The sequence below is a fragment of the Heptranchias perlo genome, chromosome 2, assembly GCF_035084215.1.
Source record: "Heptranchias perlo isolate sHepPer1 chromosome 2, sHepPer1.hap1, whole genome shotgun sequence".
Classification (NCBI taxonomy): Eukaryota; Metazoa; Chordata; class Chondrichthyes; order Hexanchiformes; family Hexanchidae; genus Heptranchias; species Heptranchias perlo.
In genome coordinates this window covers 144872861-144898923 of record NC_090326.1, presented here as the reverse complement: position 1 = coordinate 144898923, position 26063 = coordinate 144872861, and the positions used below count along the sequence as shown (strand labels likewise).

Here is a 26063-nt window from a genome sequence, read left to right as displayed (position 1 = left end):
CTCCTCCAGGAGTTGAGCACGAGGCTGGCACATCAGTCCAAAATTGAGAGTGCTGCATTGTTGAAAGTGCTATCAATGACTACTCAAAAGTACTTCATTGGCTGTAAAGCATTTTGGGACGTCCTGAGGTCATGAAAGTCGCTATATAAATGCAAGTCAGTCAGTCTTTTTTAGATTCTAGCAAATGTCAAATCTAGCCATGTTCACAATTCACCAGTGGACTGTTGATATTTAATTGATACAACAGAAAGAATAAAATCTATCCAAATTCACCAGCCTGTTTAGAAAAAAAGACAGTACTGCCTTATGTCTCAAACATCCCGAAGTATTTATACACTAGAGTTAACTGCAAACACATTTGGGAAATCCTGTACCACATTATTTTAACATGGTTTAAAAACTGCATCTAGGAGCAGATTATTACACTCTCACCCCATTTAATTCCAACACTTGAATCTCTTCAAATGTACTGTTTATAATCTTGCACAGTCCAAACTATGGTTTATTACTCACTCTCCATCCTTCTCACTCCTTGAACACAAAAATACATGACCCAGTTTCTCAGCAGCTCGATTCAGCAAAGTTAGTGTAGCAAGACTGGCTTATGTATATTACTTTGTTACCTTTAAATACTGTAAATCAAAATTTGGGGGATAGCAACTTTGCTCCCAATTGGTGGACTCACTAGAAAACCCACCTTACACCCTCTTGTATATCCTGATCAACTGCCACATTCAGTGCAGCAATTTGATGGTTCCCAGAGCTCAATAACTATTCTGCTCCACAAGCAGTTAATTTGTTGCGACCTTGAATCATGCTTTCTAATCATTCCAGTTTATATTTTAAAAGGGTTAAATTAGCACATTAACTGCTTTAGCTCAAAGTCTATATCCATTAATAAGCAGGCAAGAAAAATCCCTTCTAGTTTGGCTTTAGGTTTGCCAATAGTGTCAATAATTGTCCTCTCATGGAGAGATCATAAAACAATCCATTCACACATCCATTCCCCTCAGCATTTTAAAAACCTGGATCATGTCCTACTTGGTCTTTTCTCCAATTAAAATAGGTTCAAGTTGTGAAAGTTTGTATTATCCTCATTTCTTCTCGCACATTCTCCCTCACTCCCCCCTTCCCACCCCAATGTATCATAGCTCTTTCGAAGGAAGGTACACAATATTCAAAAGGAGAGCAGCACCTGGCATCTCCCTTCTTGAATAGCAAAAACAACCTGGAATCCTTTTCCACTTTGGAACAGGAATCTGGCCATTAGCAATGTGCAAAATAGTACATTTACCACTAAAATTCATCTGCCAATCCTTAATTCACCCCCTCAAATTGATCCAGATTTTTCTAAAGGTTGTCTTTTTTAATTGCCAATTTCACTGTACTGCTTGATGTTTTCATGCATTATAAAATTACTGAATCATATGAACAACGGGTCACCAGAGCAGATCTAAATATCCTGGTTCCTGTTTTCCCCATTTACTTCTTCAGCTTTCTCGAACAAGCACCATTCAAATCCAACCAACCGATCTACCACTCATTCCATGAGCCATAACATTCTTTATAAGCTTTGTATATGGAAACTAATCCAAGTGACTTGGAAAAATTAGTCAATTATATCGCCAGATTTCTCTCAACCGGTTTAGTTATCTGTAACCTGTTGCTTCACTTCCATGCCATTCTTGAGCCATGTCAGCATTCTCACTTGAGCCAGGAAGTAATGGGCCCAGCTGAAAGATTACATAGAGTCTACGGCACAGAAACAGGTCATTCGGCCCAACTAGTCTATACTAGCATTTATGTTCCACACAAGCCTCCTCCCTCTCTACTTCATCTTACCCTATCAGCATATCCTTCTATTCCTTTCTCCCTCATGTACATATCTAGCTTCCTCTTAAATGCATTTATGCTATTTGCCTCAACACTCTGTGGTAGCGCAATCCACATTCTTACCACGCTTTGGGCAAAGAAATTTCTCCTGAATTCCCTATTGGATTTAGTAGGGACTATCTTATATTGACGACCTCCAGTGTTGGACTCCTCACCCTATCAAACCCTTTCATTACCTTAAAGACCTCTATCAGGTCTCCCCTCAGCCTTCTATTTTCTAGAGACATGAGCCCCAGCCTGTTCAGCCTTTCCTGATAAGTATATCCTCAAATCTGGCATCATCCTCGTCAATCTTTTCTGCACCTTTTTCAACGTCTCTATAGCCTTTTTATAACAAGATGATCAGAACTGTGTACAGTACTCCAAGTGTAGTCTAACCAGACTTTAGGAGGACATAGACTGGTGAAATGGGCAGACACATGGCAGATAAAATTTAAACTTGCGTAACAAAATCTAAATCTTTTAATAATCTGGAGACCAGAACTCTGCACAGTACTCCAGTAGTCTAAGGTTCTATATAAGTTTACTATAACTTCTCTGCTTTTCAATTCTATGAACCCCAGTGCTTGGTTTGTCTTTTATATGGCCTTATTAACCTGCATCACTAAGTGATTTGTGTATCTGTACCCCGAGACCCCTTTGCTCCTCCATCCCATTTCGACTCTTATCCAAGCAATATGTGGCCTCCTTATTCTTTCTACCAAAAGTAATCAATTCAGTTATCGTGGATCTGAGAAATTCCTGCTGTACTGAAATCTACATGAATACTGTATTATCAACATTAGAAAGAGTGCAGAAAAGATTTACTAGGATGCTACCGGGACTTGATGGTTTGACTTATAGGGAGAGGTTGGATAGACAGACTTTTTTCCCTGGAGAGTAGGAGGTTAAGGGGTGATCTTATAGAAGTCTATAAAATAATGAGGGGCATAGATAAGGTCGATAGTCAAAATCTTTTCCCAAAGGTAGGGGAGTCTATAACGAGGGGGCATAGATTTAAGGTGAGGGGAGAGATACAAAAGGGTCCAGAGGGGCAATTTTTTCACTCAAAGGGTGGTGAGTGTCTGGAACGAGCTGCCAGAGGCAGTAGTAGAGGCGGGTACAATTTTGTCTTTTAAAAAGCATTTGGACAGTTACATGGGTAAGATGGGTATAGAGGGATATGGGCCAAGTGCAGGCAATTGGGACTAGCTTAGTGGTATAAACTGGGCGACATGGACATGTTGGGCTGAAGGGCCTGTTTCCATGTTGTAAACTTCTATGATTCTATGATTAAAAGAACTAAAATTTGCATTTAATGGTTGCCCATTATTCCCTTAACTGCAGTACCAGCCCTGAAAGAATGTGTTCTATGGCTAAATGAAACAATCATAGATTTTAAGATGGTTTCAAGCCAAATACATTTAGACTCTGCACTATACTAGCCAGATCAAATACAAATAGCTTTAAGAACTACTGTAATTTTCAGTGGGAATTGTCAATTTGCTCCTAGGGTATAAAAATTCTCAGTTTGAACTGTCTGGAAATTATATTTAATTAACCGCAGCAAAACTAGAGATTTAGGGGTAGAATAATTTGCACACATTTAAAACCGAATACAAGAACAAATGAACTTGCACGGTGCCTTTGTCCTCAGAACGTCCCAAAGCATTTTGAAAACAGTGATTTATTTTTGAAGTGTAGCCACACTTATGTAAGCAAACATGGCAGCCACTCTGAGCACAGCAAGGTCCCACACACACAAATAAATGACCAACCAGATAATCTGCTTTAGTTTTGTCGTGCTGCTTGAAAGAGGCATGTCAGCCAGAATACTAGAGAGAATTCCCTGCACTTGAGTGCCATGGATCTTATTTGGCCCGTTTAATGTCGTCACACAGGCGGCACCTCCAAAAACGCATTTGCTCAGGATTACACTGCAATGTCAAACTAGATTACATGCTCAAATTCTCAGCGGGACTTGACCGTGATTTTCCAACTCGAGACATCAGTGCTAAAAAGTGAACCAAACTAACACTTTACTATTGCAACTGGACAGTGCAATGTGCAAAATCATTGCTATTTCTCCTATGACTTCAAACCAAAGTCTGAACAATATATTAAGATCAAAGCTTGGACGGTAATCTAAGTATCTGCATCCTTTAGAACGCGAGATAGGAGGAGTCGGCTATTTGGCCCTTCGAGCCTGCTCCACCATTCAATGAGATACTCTTAGAGTATGCAGTCACGTTTATCCCCTTCATCGCTAGTGAAGGTCAATTCACTTCAAATTTCAAACTCTAGGTTTATTCCAATTAAATGCATGATACCATTATGAAGTTTCAATTACCAGTTTTCCCCCATACCTTTAAAATTAACAGTCACTCCGAAAATAATGCCAGAAACAGTCAACAATTTAGGGACAAAGCAGAAGTTTTCAGGTTCAAATTGTACTTCAGCACATAAAAAGGTAGGCAGCCAGTGTACTACAGAAGGAGCGCTGTATTGTTGGAAATGCGGTCCTTTGAACAAGACATTAAAATAGAAGTTGCGTCTTTCTACTCAGGTTGATAGTAAGGATCATATGGCACTTTTTGAAGAGAAGCAGGAGTTCTCTCAGGGTCCTGGTCAACATTGTTCCCTCAACCACAACAAATAGATTAACTGGTTTCATCTCAATGACGCTTGTGGGACTTTGGTATACACACCTTTCAGCTATTTTGTGCATATGTGGAAAATGGATGACAACATGATCAGGTTTAGCTGTAGTGCCCTCAACAGTCAAATAGCCAAACTGCATTTACTGTCCAGACTCACTCAACAGACACAGAGGACTTTCAATACCTAAGCGACCTATTTACAAAGTCTCAGGATTCTATTAGTTAGCAAAAATACCAGTTTAGAATTTGGTCATTCCGTTTTGTTCCCGAGGTTTGTTCAAATTCTGGCTCTGGGATTCAGGACAGGGTAGTGAAAGCTCCAACAACCACTGAGAAAAAGCAGCCATTTCCTACGCCAAAAATATTTAAGTCCAGAATTGCTCACACAGCAACTCAACCACCTACAAAATTGAATATAAGGAGTTGAGAACAGCATGTTCCCAGCTCCATTGTATTTAACTCCATCTTCCATAGCACATCAGACACAATGGACTCAGTATTACATCGTAAACGACCCTAGGCCATTGCACAGGCTACATAAGTTGAGGCTACACTACTGTACTGTTCAACTGCAACATCAGTTCAGAAAAAAATTCAAGTCTTGTTAAATAAAGTGATGATACTTTGCATAAATTATCCATTTAGAAAGTTGCCATGTTTCACAGCTGCTCTATAATTGCATTTCAGAATATACATTTAGAAAAACACGTGCATTAAAACAGCACTGAAGTTGGGGAAAGCTGAATTCTGAAAAATGAATATGGGAACAGAGTATTAGCTGACCACCCAGATTATGCGGAACAGCTACTGCATTTAAAAATGCTTACACTGTAGTCTTAGGGCCCACAACAGAGTACACTGGCACAATCTCATTTTGATCTACACAGCGACAGCTTCCAATGCTTAATGGAGGGTGGATAAATGAGATCTTTCCTATATATAGAAACAGAAGTAGGCAATTTAGCCCATTGAGCCTGTTCTGCCATTTTTGTTAACCACGGCAGTTATATCTGCTTTAATCCCAATTCCTGCCTTTTCTCCATATCCCTTACTTCCCAAGAAAATATCCCTTCGCCTTTTTAAACCTCTCAACTGATTTTGCATCGAAGAGATTCTGGGATAGTGCGTTCCACATGGCTCTCAGAGGAAGAGTTGTTTATAAACCAAGAATTTTGGCAAAGAAAGGGGACAGTGTGCAAGTGCGAGTTCCATATAGAGCTCTGATATAATTTCCCTGTACCCTTCAATACTTTTCTTCAAATATCCTAGGGTTTTTAAAAAGAGATGGCGGCAGAGATAGTGGGTGCATTGGCTTTGATCTTCCAGAATTCCACAGATTCTAGAACGGTCCCTGTGGATTGGAAGATAGCAAATGTAACCCCACTATTCCAGAAAGGAGGGAAAGAAAACAGAGAAATATAGGCCAGTTAGCCTGACATCAGTAATTGGGAAAATGCTAGAATCTATTTTTTTTTTATTCGTTCACAGGATGTGGGCGTCGCTGGCAAGGCCAGCATTTATTGCCCATCCCTAATTGCCCTCGAGAAGGTGGTGGTGAGCCGCCTTCTTCAACTGCTGCAGTCCGTGTGGTGACGGTTCTCCCACAGTGCTGTTAGGAAGGGAGTTCCAGGATTTTGACCCAGCGACAATGAAGGAACGGCGATATATTTCCAAGTCGGGATGGTGTGTGACTTGGAGGGGAACGTGCAGGTGGTGGTGTTCCCATGTGCCTGCTGCTCTTGTCCTTCTAGGTGGTAGAGGTCGCGGGTTTGGGAGGTGCTGTCGAAGAAGCCTTGGCGAGTTGCTGCAGTGCATCCTGTGGATGGTACACACTGCAGCCACAGTGCGCCGGTGAAGGGAGTGAAAGTTTAGTGTAGTGGGTGGGGTGCCAATCAAGCGGGCTGCTTTATCTTGGATGGTGTTGAGCTTCTTGAGTGTTGTTGGAGCTGCACTCATCCAAGCAAGTGGAGAGTACTCCATCACACTCCTGACTTGTGCCTTGTAGATGGTGGAAAGGCTTTGGGGAGTCAGGAGGCGAGTCACTCGCCGCAGAATACCCAGCCTCTGACCTGCTCTTGCAGCCACAGTATTTATATGGCTGGTCCAGTTAAGTTTCTGGTCAATGGTGACCCCCAGGATGTTGATGTTGGGGGATTCGGTGATGGTAATGCCGTTGAATGTCAGTGGGAGGTGGTTAGACTCTCTCTTGTTGGAGATGGTCATTGCCTGGCACTTATCTGGCGCAAATGTTACTTGCCACTTATGAGCCCAAGCCTGGATGTTGTCCAGGTCTTGCTGCATGCGGGCTCGGACTGCTTCATTATTTGAGGGGTTGCGAATGGAACTGAACACTGTGCAGTCATCAGCGAACATCCCCATTTCAGACCTTATGATGGAGGGAAGGTCATTGATGAAGCAGCTGAAGATGGTTGGTCCTAGGACACTGCCCTGAGGAACTCCTGCAGCAATGTCCTGGGGCTGAGATGATTGGCCTCCAACAACCACTACCATCTTCCTTTGTGCTAGGTATGACTCCAGCCACTGGAGAGTTTTCCCCGATTCCCATTGACTTCAATTTTACTAGGGCTCCTTGGTGCCACACTCGGTCAAATGCTGCCTTGATGTCAAGGGCAGTCACTCCACCTCACCTCTGGAATTCAGCTCTTTTATCCATGTTTGGACCAACGCTGTAATGAGGTCTGGAGCCGAGTGGTCCTGGCGGAACCCAAACTGAGCATCGGTGAGCAGGTTATTGGTGAGTAAGTGCCGCTTGATAGCACTGTCGACGACACCTTCCATCACTTTGCTGATGATTGAGAATAGACTGATGGGGCGGTAATTGGCCGGATTGGATTTGTCCTGCTTTTTGTGGACAGGACATATCTGGGCAATTTTCCACATTGTCGGGTAGATGCCAGTGTTGTAGCTGTACTGGGACAGCTTGGCTAGAGGCGCAGCTAGTTCTGGAGCACAAGTCTTCAGCACTACAGCTGGGATGTTGTCGGGGCCCATAGCCTTTGCTGTATCCAGTGCACTCAGCCGTTTCTTGATATCACGTGGAGTGAATCGAATTGGCCGAAGACTGGCTTCTGTGATGGTGGGGATATCGGGAGGAGGCCGAGATGGATCATCCACTCGGCACTTCTGGCTGAAGATGGTTGCAAACGCTTCAGCCTTGTCTTTTGCACTCACGTGTTGGACTCCGCCATCATTGAGGATGGGGATGTTTGCAGAGCCTCCTCCTCCCGTTAGTTGTTTAATTGTCCACCACCATTCACGACTGGATGTGGCAGGACTGCAGAGCTTTGATCTGATCCGTTGGTTGTGGAATCGCTTAGCTCTGTCTATAGCAGCTATGTCCTTCAGGACTCGGCCAGCTCTGTCAGTAGTGGTGCTACCGAGCCATTCTTGGTGATGGACATTGAAGTCCCCCACCCAGAGTACATTTTGTGCCCTTGCTACCCTCAGTGCTTCCTCCAAGTGGTGCTCAACATGGAGGAGGACTGATTCATCAGCTGAGGGAGGACAGTAGGTGGTAATCTATTAAGGACGTTGTAACAGGACACTTAGAAAATCATATGATTAGGCAGAGTCAACATGGTTTTATGAAAGGGAAACAGTGTTTGACAAATCTATTAGAATTTTGAGTGTAACTAGCAGGGTAGATAAGGGGGAAACCAGTGGATGTAGTATATTGGGATTTTCAAAAGGCATTCGATAAGGTGCCACACAAGAGGTTGATACACAAGATTAGGGCTCATGCGATTTGGGGTAATATATTAGCACGGATTGAGAATTGGTTAACGAACAGAAAACAGTAGGAATAAATGGGTCATTTTCGGGTTGGCAGGTTGTAACTAGTGGGGTGCCACAAGGATCAGTGCTCGGGCTTCAGCTGTTTACAATACATATATATCAATGACTTAGATGAGGGGACTGAGCGTAATGTATCCAAGTTTGCCGACGATACAAAGCTAGGTGGGAAAGTAAGCTGTGAGGAGGATGCAAAGAGTCTGCAACAGTATACAGATTAGGCAAGATGGAGTATAATGTGGGGAAGTGTGAAATTATCCACTTTGGTAGGAATAGAAAAGCAGAATTTTTTTTTAAAAAAGGAGAGAGGCTATGAAATGTTGGTATTCAGAGGCAAATGGTACGTTATACTTCAAACCCCTTGCAATAAAGGCTAAGAGTAAAAAAGTCTTGCTGCAATATAGGGCTCTGGTGAGGCCACACCTATACTGTGTATAGTTTTGATCTCCTTACCTACAGAAGGATATTCTTGCCTGGGGGGCGGGGGGCGCAACAAACGTTCACTGGATTGATTCCTAGGATGAGAGGGTTGTCCTCTGAGGAAAGATAGAGTAGAATGGGCCTATATTCTCTCGAGTTTAGAAGGCGGCGAGGTGATCTCATTGAAACGTATAAGATTCTTCTAGGGCTTGACACGGTAGATATTGAGAGGCTGTTTCCCCTGGCTGGAGAGTCTAGAACTTGGGGTCAGCCATTTAAGACTGAGATGAGGAGAAATTTCTTCACTGAGGGTTGTGAATCTTTGGAATTCTCTACCCGAGAGCGCTATGGATGTTCGGTTGTTAAGAATATTCAAGACTGAGATTGATTGTTTTTGGACTCTAAGGGAATCAAGGGATATGGGGATCGAGCGGGAAAGTGGAGTTGAGGTCGATCAGCCAGGATCTTATTGAATGGCAGAGCAAGCTCGAGGGGCCCTATGGCCTGTTCCTATTTCTTATGTTTAAGTTCTTATTTATCTAATTACCTCTTATTGTAATTGATCAGCTCCAACAGCTGCTTATAGTAATGAATTCCATAGTCTAAACTCTGTACACAGAAAAACAACTCCATGATCAGCAGAAATAATCTCACTATCCGGTCAAACTGTTCACTTACTATTAGTGCCTTCCTTAACCTTCTATGCTCCACTGAACATAGCCATTTCCTTAAATCTCATAACTTGAACCTCTCATCCTTGGTATTAGCCTCGTGCAGTCATGATGCACCTTTTTATAGCTCCAATATTCTTTGAATTGGATGCCCAGAATTTCAAAGTATTCCATCTAACTGATCTAACTAGTTTCTTTGATTCATTACTTCCTTGTTTTTATATTCAATATCCCTATGCCTAAAAATCAGAATCCATTTACTGTTATGCCGTTCCCACTTTCAATCCTACTTCTAAAAGATGTGTAGCTACACTCTTAAATCTTGCTGTTCCTCCACTCCATTGAGAATTGTTAACAATATATTTCCATTCTCTCAAAATTTACCAGTTCACTCATCTACATTGAATTAAGTTTACCACATACTTTCCCACTCCTCTAACTAATATCCTCCCTTAGCGACTACAGCCTTCAGTTAGCATGCTCAATTTGACACTGCCAAATTTTGATATCATTTCCTCTCGTTATGTGGAAATCAATATGTACATGGAGAACCATCTCAGCATGTCCCTGGGGATGCCACTTGCCAATCTAGAAACATCCACCGTTTAGTCCTCTCCATTTCCTATCCTTCAGCCATCTCTCTGCCCATGGCACACTTCACCTTTATTATGCACCGTAATCTCCAACACCTTTTGGAAAGTCCAAATACATCCCATCCAACTCCCATTCCCTATACACTCAGTAATTTCCTCAAGGAATTCAACTGAATTGGTCAAACTCCAGAACTTAAATCTTTTTAACAAAAAGGTATACACAGTAAAGATGATCTGGTTGACAAAGGAATAAAAGCAAGATATCAATCATCCTACCCAGTGCATCCTGACACGACCACTCTTTCACATGTGCATGCACACTCCCATTGAGTCGGCTTTTAATCAGAATTAAAAATTGTTCCAAGTGTTTTTTAAAGTATTGACTATTAAGTAAAATTGGTACAAAGTTTAATACAGGATCACAGACTCAATTAAAAGATAGCAACTTAAAAAGGTAGCTTACGCTGTCTCCAAATAAAAGCTCATCTTGACCAAGTAACAAAAAATAGAAGTACCCCAAGACCGAATTGCAGCCTTCAATTCTCTCTATAGCATGTTATCTTGCTATTGATTTTTGTGCTGATTTTTGTGCATTAGCCCTCAGTTACTAACCTAAAACAGACTGCCACAAACCTCCACATTTGATTTTCATGTTCAAAAAGATTCCGCACTACTGTCCTGGTTGAAGTATACAAACTGCCAACAGAAAAACATCCAGATATATACTTTTACCATTTGGATATATTGTTCAAACTGCATCAATTGGAGAGTACTGAGAGGAAAGGAAACAAAGGCTTTGGAATGAACACTGGCCTATGAGATTGGGGCCACACACTGATTCACTAGGTTAGCACTCCATTTCAAAATAGCACAGGTATAATAACCACCACTGGCAGGTCTCACTATTCAATAAAACCAATAAGCTGATAATTGAATGACACCTGAAGGCAGTGTATCTACTGGAACCATAACATGCAGTATGCAACATGATTAGCTTTGTCCCTTGCAGCACCATATCAAATATCAGCTGCAAAGAGGTATTAAATGGAAACCAGGGTCATCTTCGTCTTATTTGGGGGGGGGGGGGGGGGGGGGGGGGGAGGGCAAAGAGAAAAGAAGAGGAAAATATTATGTCGGTAGCTGCCTCAGAATGGTACAGGCATGAGAGGAGGTCCGCCATAAAGATATGCCTGGCGCAAAAGAACAGGAGGAAGAGACAGTCATTAATTTCAACTATTAAGAAAAAAGAACTGTGCAAAACACAATTCATATTGACCCATGACAGAACAGCATACTGCATATGAATGGCCACTGCAGACTTTCTGGGAGTATTTGCAGTGGAAGTGCTTGAGTAAATCAGATGGCCACTAGAAGTAATTCAATTAAGATCTCAGACTCAAAAGTTGCCTTGAAATCTACATATACGACTGCTAAAGAGCAGTTGAATTTGCCATGAATCTCAGCCAATAGGCAGAGCAAACATGGCATCCATTGTTGATCGCCCAGCGATGAAAAATGATTAATCAGCATTTAACTGTCAACAGAAATGCCCTTTAGAAGGCTCTAAAAGGCATTGGCATCTTTGACATCCTCCGAGGGCTAATTCAAGATCTACTCTAATGACCCAAAAGTACAGGTCCGACTGGGGAACCACAAGTCTGAGAGGTTCCACACCAGTAAGGCAGGTATGCACCCTGGCTCCAAACCTGTTTTGTCATGTGAAAGGGCTGGATCCTCGACCATATCTCTGCAAATACCATCAATCAGACCTCCTTTTCCAATCTGAAAAAGTGGATGATGTCGCCCACTTTGGTCAGGATGTGAGTGATCGCCGATGTATTTGAGAGTACGAAGTAGCCAATTTTGGGCTATGGGATTTTTGCGCAACGCTGCAATACAAGACATTCAATTTGATGGATAAAACATGGAAGCAGTGACGACTATCTTTCCAGGTAGCAATCTGTTGTCAGATAGGTGTATCAAGTCAGCCATACAGCAATGAAAAACCTGCACAGAGTCTGGAGTTAATAGGTGAAAAAACCCATGTAAGCACAAATCAGACAGATGCTGCTTAAGCAAGACATCAAGAGACTGGTGGCAATTAGACGGTTTGACGTCATCCGCAACACAGATGTAACAAGAACCGGACTTGAGACGATTCAAGTTACCATTAATTGCCACCACCAGGCACCCTTTTTGGTCACGTTGCCCATCTCGGAGACACAGTTCCTGCAAACTGGACACTGAAAATTGGAATTGGGTCAGGAAGGGACACCGATGTGTGATTGGAGGTAGCCGTGGGGTCATCTTCAGTTAACCTGGATACATCAGATCAGTAATGCTCCAGTAGAAATAAGACCATAAGAGATAGGAGCAGGAGTAGGCCATTCGGCCCCTCGAGCCTGCTCTGCCATTTAATGAGATCATGGCTGATCTGATTTTTACCTTAATTCCACTTTCCCACTTTTTCCCCATATCCTTTGACTCCCTTGCTGATCAAAAATTTGTCTAATTCAGCCTTGAATGTATTCAATGACTCAGCATCCACAGCTTTTTGAGGTAAAGAATTCCAAAGATTCATGACCCTCTGGGAGAAGAAATTCCTCCTCACTTCCGTCGTAAACGGGCGACCCCTTATTCTGAGACTATGCCCCCGAGTTTTAGATTCCCCCATGAGGGGTAACATCCTCTCAGCATCTACCCCATCGAGTCCCCTCAGAATCTTGAACGTTTCAATAAGATCCCCTCTCATTGTTCTAAACTCCAATGAGTATAGACCCAACCTGTTCAATCTTTCCTCATAAGACAACCCTTCCATGCCCAGAATCAACCTAGTGAACCTTCTCTGAACTGCCTCCAATGCAAGTATGTCCTTCCTTAAATAAGGGCACCAGAACAGCAGTACTCCAGGTGTGGTCTCATCAGCACCCTGTTCAGTTGTACCATGACTTCCCTGCTTGTATACTCCCTCCCTCCCCCTAGAAATAAAGCCCAATATTCCATTTGCCTTCCGGATTACCTGCTGTACCTGTATGTTAACTTTTTGTGTTTCATGAACGAGGACACGCAGATCCCTCTGTACCGCAGCAGTTTGTAGCTTAGAACCAAGTCATACAGCACACCATAAACCTCTGCTGTCTAAATCTAATTGCCAGCTTGATACAGGCTGACTACAAACAGAAAATACATATTTTTTTAAACAGTAACAAACTGAAGCAATTGTAAACTGAAGGGAACAAAGTCATTCTTTTCCCACTCAACTACAAAGGTTATTACGAGGGCTAATTAAATATTTAAGTACACAGGATTTTTTTGCATATATCAACATCTATATATGTTGATGTTCTGTATAAATTATCTGTACTGCATATATACTTGGGTGAGGAAAATTATCTGTACTGAGCTGATTTTTTTTTTAAATAAAAGGTTTCTGCGAGGGCTTCATTTCTGTCAGGGTAGTGAGAGCCTCAGATCAGAATAGGATCCACTTATGCTGCTTATGAAGCACTTTGTACTTTCTGGATAGCAAGCATTTAAACGGTATGAAGACTTCACCACTTCTATGCCTGTGTATTTAAAAAGGTGCCAAGTAAGCAAGTCACATCACAACTGGTGGCCCTGAAGGGCTGTTCTGTAGTCATCGCTTTTCTCCCTCTCGATCTTCCTGCACCCCCAAATGCCTGGTACACTATTCACAGCCTCTGTTACTTTTACCATGGACTGAAGTCCTCACTTTCTTCCAGTGTATCCTTCACATTATCCATATTTATTTTTTTCCATGTCCATTTCTCCTCCCCTTTATTACACAATCATTGCTCCTTTCTGTTACTCCAGCAATCTCTGCTATTTGCTGTCTTATTCGCCAATGATCGCTCAACTCGTCTATCTTCTGATCAGTGCACATAAATGTAAAAGATGTCACTCTACTCTGAGCCACCTATCTGGTATTTCCAGTTATTTCACTCCATTCTGTGCTAGCTGGAATGAAGGTTGTCAAAATGTCACTCAAAAATATTTAAATCAGAAACATAACTCTCCAGACAATCCCAGGACCAGAGCTGCAGTACCACGGAGAATCAAAAGAGGGAGCAAGTGGGAGGGCAATTATTTTGCTGTAGCACGTTTGGGCAAAAAAGGTCTTATACAATTTAAGTGGTGAACAAAAATAGAAGGTAACCAATTAAAAAAGATAAACAACCACTGTGGAAGAAAACAGACATGTAAATTCACCAATCATAACACAAGGACTATTAAAATATTACCTTAGATTATACACGATGGACAGCACTTTCTGGGGCACAAAACATTAATATTTTACCTTAACAGTTAGCTGTACTTCCAACAGAAAATAATATAATTCAAATCACATTCCTGGGCTCTGCTTGCACAATGTTATGCCACACGCATCAGTGCCAAAACCAAGGAACTCCATCAATGAAGGGCTGAATCCAGTAGAAATCTGAGTCTTGTGGAGGATTGATTAAATTCCTGATAGATGCAATTTGTGGTTTTCCTGCAATTATTTATGAATTGCACAAGATTATTGAAGGTATAATTGTTCAATCACTAAACACTCACAATCCAGCATGCCTCATGCTACCACTGACACAAAGTATGCAGACTTTCAGGCATGGCTGTCTTGTCTGTGTGTGTCTCCCAACAGCCAACTGGCTTCTACATGCAACAGCTAGTTCAGTTAGGCTTCCAGGTATACCATTGCTCATTTATTTCTTCACTGGTCAGTTTTAAACTTTCAAACATTCAGACAAGTTTACTCATCCAAGCACCATCAGACTGCCAACAAGTTTACATGTCAGTAGCACATCATATCAATCATCTGAAAAGTAAGTGTTTTGCTGCCTGGAGACAAAAAAAAACCTTTAAACGAAAGGCGGTGCTGCTACTTTTGGGGCTGGGGGACGAGAGAGAAAGAGGAAGCAACAAGGGTTAAGAACAAGAAAATGTAATTACAGAGTGACATGTTTATGTAAGCAGATTCCATTGTAAATGTGGACATAGAAATTTATAATGTAATGTTTGGCAGGAAATGTTTGCACACAGGATCACTGCTTATCAAAAAATGGTCAGCTGGAAGATGGGCTTTCCTTGAACCTGGTGAATACTGTAGAACTCCACAGGCTCAGAATTCTGGAATTAAATATTACTCCTTTGTGCTAACACTGTAGCTCTTCAACCCATTCCACCATAAGCTCTCCAATCCTGCAGCTTCTTGTGTTGTATTTAATAAAAATTAATTTTAACACATGTAGCAGTTTGTAAGTAATCAGTGACTTCAACATACCACTAAGATGGTTGTCTGGGCAGTGGGGAAAAAAAAACACAATGGTGCAATTATGGCTGCTGCTCTGAACTCGGTGCAGACACATGTTGAAGCAGAGTAAAATGGACATTGCTCTGCAGCTAACTGTGCTATACTTGTCCAGAAAGTACTTGATGCAACAAGGTGTCAAAATTGGCACGTTCCCCAGCATTAAAGTTGTTCACATTAATGCATACGTAAAAGATTAAGGAAACAAAATATATTTGCATACAACATGCATTTTCATACAAGATATATTTTACTTGGCATAATTATACATATTTTAAAAACATACATCTTCCCCGTTCTCAGTTTCACTTGCATAATTCTGACGAGATCACACCTATATGGTTTATTGACTATCTTCATGTTTTTACAGCAGGCCAGCAATGCTCATTATCTAGCTGCCTTGCTGTCCTGACAACGATAGCTGGAAGCTATGAAGTAAGAAAGTTCAAGAAAAGGTGTACGATAAAAGATGCCAAGAATATGAACAGAAGCAATATAATGCAATTCACAGTAAAATGCAATATCATGTTATTTTACAGTAGCACACCAATTAAACAGCTACTTTTTAGAAATGACATTTTCCTACCACTTTCCCCCCCCCCCCAGAAGGAACTATCCCATGGATGCAATCCATGGATCTTAAGGCCATTGCATTGAGTATTTACAACTCCAGGTTTGGCCAGCTTTGCTACAGTTTCACCCGTAAGTTGCCTTTCGTATTTTGTGAATATTGTCTCATCACTCTATGCTAGCAAATTTGAAGTGCTGAGACAGCAAGCAACAGCTATTTCAAAAACAAACTTCACCATAAGCTCTCCAATCCTGCAGCTTCTTGTGTTGTATTTAATAAAAATTAATTTTAACACATGTAGCAGTTTGTAAGTAATCAGTGACTTCAACATACCACTATGATGGTTGTCTGGGCAGTGGGGGAAAAAAAACAATGGTGCAATTATGGCTGCTGCTCTGAACTAGGTGCAGACACATGTTGAAGCTGGAGTCCCAACTCCAGCAGTAGCTTTGCTTCCCATCCCCACACCATTACATCAGGAGGCTTCAAAGGACCTATCCTTAGCCCTCTCCTCCTCTTCATGAACATGCTGCTCCTGGGCACCATTATGCAAGAGATGGGGTCAACTTCCACATATACACTGATGGAATCATAGAAAGGTTACAGCACCGAAGGTGGCCATTCAGCCCATTGAGTCCACACTGGCTCTATGCAAGAGCAATCCAGCTAGTCCCACTCCCTCGCCCTATCTCTGCAAATTGTTTCCTTTCAAGTACTCATCCAGCTCCCGTTTGAAGGCCATGATTGAATCTGCCTCCACCAGCCCCTCGGGCAGTGCATTCCAGATCCTAACTATTCACTGTTTAAAAAAAAAAAATTTTCCTCATGTCACCTTTGGTTCTTTTGCCAATCACCTTAAATCTATGTCCTCTGGTTCTTGACCCTTCCGCCAATGGGAACAGTTTCTCTCTATCTACTCTGTCTAGACCCTTCATGATTTTGATTGATGACACCCAGTTCTACCTCTCGACCACTTTTCTCTACTCCTACACTACCAGTGTTGTCACACTGCTAATCCGCCACCCAGTCTTGCGAGAGCAACAATTTCCTCCAGTTAAACACTGGGAAGACGAAAGCCATTGTTTTCAACTCCCACCACAAATTCCATACTCAAGCCACTGAATTCATCACCCTCCTTCAGGTTGAACCAGACTATTCATAACTTTGGCATCCTATTTGTCCCCAAGCTGAACTTCCAACTCCATGTCCTCTGTCAGAGTGTCCACTTCCACCTCTAACATTGCACACCTCCACTCCTGCCTTAGCCCATTTGTTGCTGAAACCCTCAACCATACCATTATCACCTCCAGACACTACTATTCCAAAGCTCTCCTGGTCTGCCTGCCATCCTCCACCCTCCCTAAACATGAGCTCATCCAAAACTCTGCCCATATCCTACCATCCTGTACACCCATCACCCCAGACCACCAATTTAAAATTATCATCCTTGTGTTTAAATTCCTTCATTGTGTTGCCCCTCCCTATCAGTGAAACTTCCTCCAGCCTTATAACCCCCCCAGAATTCTGTGTTCCTCCAACTCTGGCCTCTTGCACATCCCTTCAGCCTTCCCCCACAACAGGCCTGCAACTATTTTTCCTGAAATTGTGGCACAGAACAAGTTAGTACTTGCTAAATTCACCTAATAAAGCAATCAGGGTACTAAAAAAGTTAGGTAGTGAGAAAAAAGATTTTTGTTGCTTCAACTGCGATTGCCCCCCACAGATGAAACACCCATCAGCGCTTTCTATCCAGGCTAAGTGAAGAATGGCCATTTAAGCAGTGTATTAATGGCTGCAGCCATTTCCCCTGTAATCGTACAATGAACAAGTTGCAACCATCAAGATGTGCATGGGAAAATGAGAGTTGCATACCATTCAAGGAAAAACTGCCTAAGGAATCAAAAAAATTAAAATATTTTAAAAATGGACATGCACTCCAATTTCCCAAACACAATATAAAACTGCTTGTTCAGATAAATAAATTCACAAATACGACTACAGGTGCTGGAGGCCAAATGGTAGACATATATAGCTCATCTTTCAATAGGAAATGAGTTTCCCATCGCAGCATCTAACTGCCCCTTGAATGACTCCAGAATTTACGTCCCCACCACCCTAGTCACCATTCCAAGCACTGATCATTTTGTGTGAGGATGGGTTTTGACAAGTTATGTCAAAATCTGATTTTCACTGGTTGTTAAATCAGTAACTAAAAAGGGATAAATATATCACCACCAAAAGATTGAAAGGAAAGGTTTAAAAATAAATTTAAACACCAGAGGGCCTTTGGGACTTGGAACATCCTGGCAGAAAGTGGTAAAAGCAGAAGACATAAAAGCTGCTGAAAAAGTAAAACAATAAATCATTGGTTACGGGCAGGGGAGTCATGCTAAATGGATAGATCTTTGAGTCAGCAAAAGTGCAGTGGGCTGAATGGCCTCCTTGAGTGCTGTAAAACTCTGATTCTAAATGTAATCAAGACATTCTCTCCTCCTCCCCCCCCCTCCCAAAACAAAACACGATTTCATACACAAGTATAGGTCCAAGTATAATATTTTTCCCAGTGAGGAGTATTTAATCTCTAAGAAGGGAATTTAACAGCCATCTTCCAAATAAAAATTCAATTAAAAGCATATGGGATAGAAAGTCTATGCCACTCACCCATCTCGAGGGGTTCACACTCGCTTTCAATGGGATTATATTAACATGGCTAAGCACTTAGAATTAAGGCCAAGTCTGGTACAATATACCAAGCATGACAGTTAAATTAGAAGGCATCTGCAATGGAGTATCTACTGTTCTCATCTTGTAGTGATTACATATTTGGATTATAGGAACAGCAGCAAGATACAAACACCTGCAAGCTTTTTCAATCCTGTAGCACGCAGTCAAATAAATCCTAGTATCACTGGCAAAATTCTGTTCAAATCACAATTCCCTTACTGAAGCCAACCTAGAGATCCCTGGAGTAAAACAGAAGCCGAAAATTAAAGTTGTTCTACATTTTAATGTATTGAAGCACCATGAGATCCATTTTAAGGAAGTAACATCCCAGGGTTACTAATGATAAGCCATTACTGTGACATCAACCCCATGATAAGCACCACCCACAACACTGGAAACTAACTTCCAAAATGTAAAAGTCCTGACATCAAGATGCAAGGTTTTAGTAGTCTTCTACCTCATTAGAACCACCCCTCCCCTTGTAGTGATTACATATTTGGATTATAGGAACAGCAGCAAGACACAAACACCTGCAAGCTTTTTCAATCCTGTAGCACGCAGTCAAATAAATCCAAGTATCACTGGCAAAATTCTGTTCAAATCACAATTCCCTTACTGAAGCCAACCTAGAGATCCCTGGAGTAAAACAGAAGCCACCCCTCCCCATCAACGCAATTACTATTTGCATCTGTGGTTATTTTTATTAAAAACTTTACATAACATTATTGTTCAGCTCTCAGGAAAGCAGCATTCAAAAAAAAGCAAAGCCCATCCAGCCGCTTTTTCTGATTTTAGCTGCAGTCTGATAGCAACGATCATTGCAGATCTTTGAGACCAGCACATTGCATCTGAGATTCTGGTGAAAAATCAGTTGTGAGAGGCATGAAACTAGCTCCATGCAGGGTGCCTTTGAATCTAATTACAGCTCCCACAAAAAAAGTGGGTCCTCAAAGCCACTGGACAGTTAGATCCTTTATATTAAAAGACTAACAAGTACAATGCACCGAATATGACTAAATTCTCTCAACATAAGAGTACCTCAATATACCTTGTAGTTTTCGCATTACTACTTCTCCTCCGATCCCCATCCCACCCTCTCGAAGACGCAGAATCTTATTAGTACATAGTCCATAAGGACTAGCAGCCCTTTCATACTTCATCCAAGGAACCAGTGTTCTTCAAAGAGCCAGTCAGCAAGCATCACAACCAAGCCTAATCCCTTCGCCTTTGATATCCATACACACACGTGTAGGACCAGGAATGAAATGCGAGCTGTTTTTTTCTCCCCTGGCTAGTCCAAGGATACTGAAACCAATTGCAATGTCCCATATTGCCCCTTGGCTGAGATGAATTAATTCATCTTGGAACAGGAACTGAGCCTGGAACTTTCTGGCCTTGACCCTATGACAGTGGTGCCTTGAACTCTCTAGCCCATAAATCTTCATACATCTGAACCTCCAAGTAGATTACTATCTTGAAATCATGGATCAGTTTTTAAATACATAGTTACTTTTTTTTTTAAATAAGTTTTTCTTTATTGTTTATGGGTCAGGTTTTTTGTGTCAGCAGTGGATGTCCATGTAAATGCTGACCATGGAAGAGGGCATTCATATGCAAGTAAGGAATGACCAACATGCTTCAAATCTAACATACCAGTTCTTACCTTTGAAGTACTTAGCATTTCTCTCACAGCTGGACAGGATACAAGGAATACCTCAATTTACAAGCAAGCTCTCCCACCTGTAACCTCCAACCTCTCCATATATTTAATGTCTGGCTTGTCAAACCCATCTATTCTGATCTCTCCCTATCAATTTTAGTTGTGCCTTTGTCACTTCCAGACTTGATTACTCCAATGCCCTCCTTGTCAGCTTCCTGTCCCCCACCCTCCATACACTTCAGCTCATTCAAAACACTGCTGCTTGCACTCTATCCCACACCAAGTCAGGCTCACCCATCACACTTGTCCTAGCTGATCTATATTGGCCCCTAAGCCCACAATATCTCAATTAAAATTCTCATCCTTGTGTTTAAATCACTCCATGGTCTCACTCCTCCTATCTCTAACCTCCTTCAGCCGTACATCCCCTCACAAAACTGTCCATTCCTCTGACTCTTATGCATCATCCCACCATTAGCAGCGGGGTTTTCAGCCACCTAGGTCCCACACTCTGGTATTCCCTGCCTAACCTCTCATTTCCTTTAAGCTCCACCCCAAAAAAAACCATCTCTTTAACCAAGTTTTTGGACGTGCCTCCCAATCCCCCCTTTGGCCTAGATCGCCCCTCCCTATCTACATAACCTCCTTCAGTCCTCCAACCCTCCAAGATCTCTGCACCAGATCTCCCTTGGCAGCCGTGCCTTCAGCTGCCCTAGCCCTAAGCTCTGGAATTCCCTCCGGGCCTCTACCTCACACTCCTCCTTTAAAATGCTCCTTAAAACCTACCTCTGACCAAGCTTTTGGTTATTTGTCCTAATATCAACTCATGTGGCTCGGTGTCAAATTTTGTTTGATAATCGCTCCTGAGAAGCACAGTGGGACGTTTTACTACGTTAAAGGTGCTATATAAATGCAAGCTGTTTTCCTTACACCTCTAAAGCACTTTGGGATGTTTTTCTATGTTAAAGACAAGATAAAAATTCATGTCATTATGGTTTGTGCTTCTCTGAACTGACCTGTGTCCTTTTCCATCCTCCCTACATCTTCACTATGTTGAAATTAAGCTCTGCCACAGCCTCTTGCTCAAAGATTCATAGGGCTACATAACTGAACATCCTTAGCTCCCTCAGTCATTCATTCCTCCTATAATCTTCAGGTTTTTAATATCAAAAATTATCTAACCAGTACTTCCGGATTCACTCAGGAAGTCTTTTCCTTTTCAGACTTGGTGGTATCCTGCACTATAAACTTTGGTCCTTCAATGTTTTAATTCCACTTAAAGGCCATTAATAGAGCTTGTAATTCTTAGGAAAGCACAATCAAACCAGGAGTTCCACATTATGTTCTCAGCCATTGTGAACAAAGTTCATGAACACAAGTGATTGGGTAATGCACGTGACACCAGATGAGAAGGTACAAACCATCATGTGACTGATACTACAATATTTCTGTAGAATACACAAAATATGTAGTATCTTTATACATTTGAACATTGAGATTGGATTACTATCTTGTAAACATGACATTTTTTCTTTATTCAAAAAAAACAATACATAATACCAGTTTCATAAGGAGATTTATCCTGGACTGGATCAATTTTGTGCCAATAATAGCTGCCAGTATGCAAACTGCTTGCCAAATACCACCTAGTTCTGCACAAGGGAACTGTTGTGGTTAAGGGAGTAACTGCCGAGTTTGCTGTACATTGATAAAGAATTGTTTGAATTACTTTTAATTATAAATCTTCAGTATTAATCACAATTGCGCAAAGTTCATTTAAGTCCAAATTTAAACAGCCCTTTTAAGCCAAAAAAGTAGAGCTTCCTGAATAGTGTAATCAAATCCCACAAGATTGCAAAGTGAAAAAAATTGCAATTTGAATTGTTCTGGCATTATACATATTTATTACAGAGCAATATCAGTACAATTCAGAAAGCATTCTTTACGTGGGTTTGCTTGGTGGTGATAAATCCATTTCCGAGGCCTACTATATTTAAAATGCAGATTGAAGACGATCAAAAGTTTTAAAAGGCCTAAGTTTCTACATTACATATTTGTCAGAAAGCTGAAGGTTTTTTTTCGACAAGTTACAAACAGTTGAACAATTTTTTTTTAAAAGGGAGGGGGAAAAGTGTAAAAGCTCTAGTAGGCCAGAAGCCTGGAAGCATCCCTGGAAACTTTTTTGCAGCAAATCTCTAGCAGTAACAGACGCAGTGCGGTCTGGTAGTTAGCTGACACAGCCACGAATCCCGCTGACATTTTTTTGTGTGGGGAGGGGGCAAGTTATATAAACTTCAGTTAACAACCGCCCTTTATATGCACGTTAAACAATTGTTAAATCATATTGCCCAAGACTCGCAATCCTCCATGAGTTTGCGATCAAAAGGCATCACTGCCTGCGTTTCTCCCTCTTCCCCATTTCCAATTAGGAAGGAAGAAAAGTGGCAAATGACTGCTGCCCAAAAACCCTAATCTGGGAACAAATGGCTGAGAGGTTACAATCGACACTAAAGATTGAATTCGAAAGAATAATACACCCTGCACATGATTGATAAACTCGGAATAAAATACATTATAATGAAGGACCGTAGAAACCTCATCCCAAACACACACACACACACACACGCGAAGATACATGCGTCACTCACACATACTGCTCCTCCGGAAAGTGCAATCTTCAAAAATAAAATTCAGAAAACATTCCCGCGGATTCGTTTCCTTTTTTTTCCGGGGTTGGGGGGGGAAGAGGAGGAGGAGGGGGTTCAGCGTTCGCCATTCATTGGAGGGAAGCACATGCTCTTCACCGGTCTCAGTCCACAAACAACAATCCGCCTGCTTCTCTTCGCCCCCCCCCCCCCCTTCAAACCACCCACCAGGCTGCGGCGCGCAGACATTAATTAACCCGCCAGATTAAACATAGAACAACTACAACGAGGCTCGAGGCCTCCAAAGACAGTGCTCCGACGGCCCTTTTATTACCCCCTTACCTCCCCCCTCTGGGGTTTTTTTTCTAACCAGCACCCCTCGATTTCAGATTCAGGCTGCAACGCGGCCCCCCCTAACGCGATACGGCCTAAATAAAAAGAGAAGAATCAGGCCAAGGCACCCAGCCCAGCTCACCACCCCCCCATCTCCATGGGCCAGCAAAAACATGGCGGCCACCATGTCTCCCGCTGCCCGCACCGGGCCGGGCCCGGGCCCAGGCCTGAATATAAACGCACTCTCTTCCCCCCCCCCCCCGCCCCCCTTTCCCTTCCTTCTTTCTTCTCCATTCCTAAAGAGCCGCTCACCTGCCCGCCGGTCTCGCCTCCACTTCCTCCGGCCGCCGACCCGATCCGATCCGCTCTCGCTCTTCCCTCCTACCGACGGCGGGGAAACAACAACAAGAAGCAGCAGCAGCAGCAGCAGCAAGAGGAGGAGGATGAGGACACGGCCCCGGGGTAGCTCACACACACACAAACCAACTCTTACTTCCCTCCTTCTGTGCCCCGAAGGGATTTTTTTTTGGGGGGGGGGGGGGGGGGGAAGGAGGAGGGTTGTTAAGTTAAGGGGATGCGTTTGTTTGTTTGTTATTTTTTTTTTTATTAAGGCCTTGACGACGTGGATGGGGCCTTGGCGCCTCGTTTGCGGTTTAATCCCAATCAGCTCCGGTTAAAGCACTCGTCGTCCGCTCTCTCTCTCTCGGAAGGGGGGGGGGGGGGGGGTGGGCAGCTTCTTGGGGAGGGGAGGGAGCAACCAAACTTAGCGCCGGAAGTCCCGCCCCTCGCTGCCTCTAGACGGCGCCATTGACCCGCCCACAGACCACGGATTTCGATTGTTCGTCCCAGCTGTCAATCATCCCGATCCCCCGCCCTTTTAATTAATGAGAACTAGCGAGTTTGATTGTCGCCGCGCTGCTGTTTATTACGCGCTTTGGACCTGTGTTTTTTTTTTAAAAAGATAATCATTGCTATAAGTATTCTTCCTGTTGCATTTGAACGCTGTGTTTGCATTGATTTTATTTTTGTATTAAACACGACAATAAAATAAAGGTTGGTTTTGCGAACTGTTGTGTGTGTGTGTGTGTGGGGGGGGGGTGTTGTGGTTGTACGCATGCTCTGGCCATATGGCACGCTCGTGCAAGTGTTTCATTTTTTTTCTGCCCCTCTTTTCCAACTCGTCGGAGAAACAAAACACCTGAGCGTTAAATTATAAAATAATGCAAGTGCAAAAACCAGCCGTTTTTATTGGGGAATTTAAAAAGGAAAACCCGAAGCAATGAATTCGGTTTCATTTTCTGGTCAGACCCACGGGTGCCGAGTTTCTCTGGACATAATGACGTAATAGATGGCTCCAGGTTTTGCTTTTCTTTACACACACACACAGTTTCCCGCCTTCTTCCCGTGTGCCGCAGTGCGTAAATGACGCTTGAATGCACCTGGAAATGAAGCCACTTCGGCTCAGACATCATTGCATGAGGCTGCATTCCTCCTGGGTGTTTGACCCATTGCCAATCCACCAAAGTACGAATGAATGCAAGAAGCGGGACGACGCGGAACGCGTCATGGACATGGCGTGTGTGCACGCGCGCATCACTTGTCCCTACACATCAGATTGCATCCCTTCAGGTGGCAGGAGGAGCACTGCAAACCTTGTCCCCCACATAGGTAGCTCAGCACAAATCCTAAACACTGATGCTCGTGTGGTGGTCTCCCACGCTATACCCAAATGCTAGACAGTTGAAATTTGGACTACAGTGAGCTTTAAAACATGTGAGGAGACGATTGTTGACAGTCCATCAGTAGAATAGAAAAATAAAGTTGAATCTATATGGTGCTGTTTTATGTTACGAAGTGCTTTATAGCAATTCCCATCTGCGGCAATGAGGTTAACGTGTTCTTTATGGTGGTGTTGATGGAGGGATAAATATTGGCGGGGACGCTGGGAGAAGTCCCCTGCTCTTTGAGTAATGCCGTGGACTCAATTTCATAGGGATCAAAAATCTAGGAATCTGTTTTGGTGATTTGAATCTATAAATACACACCACATTTCTGGCAGCAAAAAAGGACCACTACTGAACAAAGATCTGAGAATGCATGACTTCAATTATAAACGGGCAGAGAAAGGCATTGAGAGAAAGAGAAACTAAGTGCTCTTGCAAAGGCAGATCTCACTATGGCTATATATATGTCATGTTTGTTGAAAAGGACAGCAGGTGCATGGAAACACCATCACGTCCAGGTTTACCTCCAAGTCTCACACCATCGAAACTAGGACATGTATCGCTGTTCCTTCATCGTCGCTCGGTCAAACTCCTGGAACTCCCTACCCAACAGCATTGTGGGAGTACATTCAGCACATGGACTGCAGCGGTTCAAGAAGAAGGCCCACCACCACCTTCTCAAGGGCAACTAGCGATGAACAATAAATACTGGTTTTGCCAATGACGCCCACATCCTGAGAATTAATTTTTTTAAATGCCAACATGGGGACAATATGAATATATCCATAAACACACATGTCGTATTCATTTAAAATTACAACAAATGATTCTTAGTTTGCCACCAATATGTGTCAATGTGTTTTGCCTTTACAATTCAATTATCTGAGGTTTCAAGATAGAAACAACAACTTGCATTTATATAGTGCCTTTAATGTAGTAAAACGTCCCAAGGTGCTTCACAGGATCAAACAAAATTTGACACAGAGCCAAATAAGGGGATATTAGGACAGGTGACCAAAAGCTTGGTCAAAGAGTTAGGTTTTAAGGA

The 26063-nt window shown here is 42.5% G+C and overlaps 1 protein-coding gene across 1 annotated transcript in view; it reads right to left on the bottom strand.

The window, feature by feature from the left end:
* larp4b (La ribonucleoprotein 4B) overlaps window positions 1-23990 on the bottom strand; it is a 105837-nt gene extending 81847 nt beyond the window's left edge. The window contains exon 1 of the mRNA XM_068007836.1: window positions 23604-23990. The gene's annotated coding sequence lies outside the window, so the exon portion shown is untranslated. The remainder of the gene's footprint in view (window positions 1-23603) is intronic.
* Window positions 23991-26063: the final 2073 nt, after the last annotated feature.